Raw genomic sequence first — 1,461 nt, 5'->3', positions numbered from 1 at the left:
ATGTTTGCTGACTTTAAAATGATTATTCTTTACAAAATTACTTGCTTTTTATACAGCTCTACAAAGTTCTTAATGTTTCATTGGCAATATACTATAACGGAATTTTACAACTATATAAAAAGGTTACCTTTGCCTAAGAAACAGTATTTACTGTGTGTACATAGTTGACTGACAAAATTCTCTACCATCCAGCACCCAAATTAACTGAAAAAATAAGCTACTTCAAATGGGATATTACAGGATTTCCAAAAAGAAAGAAAGGACAAAAGACACACACACACACACACACACACACACACACACCCACACACCCACACACACCCTTCTGTGGCTGGAGACAGTTTCAGGGCCCTATCTGCAGGCACCTTGCAATAATTGCCAAATACAATCCTATATAACAAAAGGGTAATATGCAAATTGACCCTAATGGCGGAATGACCCAGGAATGACAGGTCGCTATGACACACACTGACCACCAGGGGGCAGATGCTCAATGCAGGAGTTGCCCCCTGGTCGTCAGTGTGCTTCCACAGGGGGAGCACCGCTCAGCCAGAAGCCTCTCCTGCCTCCACAGCAGCGCTAAGGATGTCGACCTAAGCCATTAGTTGGACATCCCCTGAGGACTCCTGGGCTGCCAGAGAGATGTCCGACTGCCAGCTTAGGCCCGATCCCCCAGGGAATGGGCCTAAGCTGTCAGCCAGATATCCCCAGAGGAGTCCCAGACTGAGAGAGGGCGCGGGCCGGGCTGAGGGACCCCCCCCCCCCCCCGAGTGCACGAATTTTCATGCACTGGGCCTCTAGTCTATATACATAAAAGCCTAAAGAGACCATTACGACCGAACAACTGGACAACCAGCCAGTAGCTATGATGTGCACTGACCACCAGGGGGCAGATGCTCAATGCAGGAGCTTCTCCCTGGTGGTCAGTGCACTCCCACAGCCAACCTCCCATGGCCGGCCAACCTCCAGCGATCCCTCCTCCCTAGCTGGCCGGCCCCAGTCAACCCTGATCGGGTAGGTGAGACAGCCCCAATTTCCAGCCAGGCCAAGGGACCCCACCAGTGCACGAATTCATGCACTGGGCCTCTAGTTTATTGATAAGAAAAATCCTTTCAGTGATGAAAAAATACTTGTAAGTCCCATTGAAGTACTGCTTTATTTTAACTACACACAAGAAATTACTTAACCTTTTGCTATTTCAAATATATTTAATACTCATTTTTAAAGATGAAGTGCCTCCCTCCCCTGCCCAATATAATTGCATCATATCTTTGAAATTAAGCAGAAAAACAAGCAAACAAACAAGAAAATCCAGTGCTAGTGACATATAAACAGTGAATTCACTTCTTCATTCTTGGTAAAGACTGAAACCAATTCTCAGGACCATGAAGAGCTAGAAATTCACCTATTTTCAAAGACTTGTTTGTAGACTATGCAGCAACTTAGTTATCTTTCCTATAT

The sequence above is a fragment of the Cnephaeus nilssonii genome, assembly GCF_951640355.1.
Source record: "Cnephaeus nilssonii genome assembly, chromosome: 8".
In the NCBI taxonomy this organism is placed as follows: Eukaryota; Metazoa; Chordata; class Mammalia; order Chiroptera; family Vespertilionidae; genus Cnephaeus; species Cnephaeus nilssonii.
The sequence above is the reverse complement of the archived record's forward strand: the minus strand, read 5'-3'. Positions refer to the sequence as shown.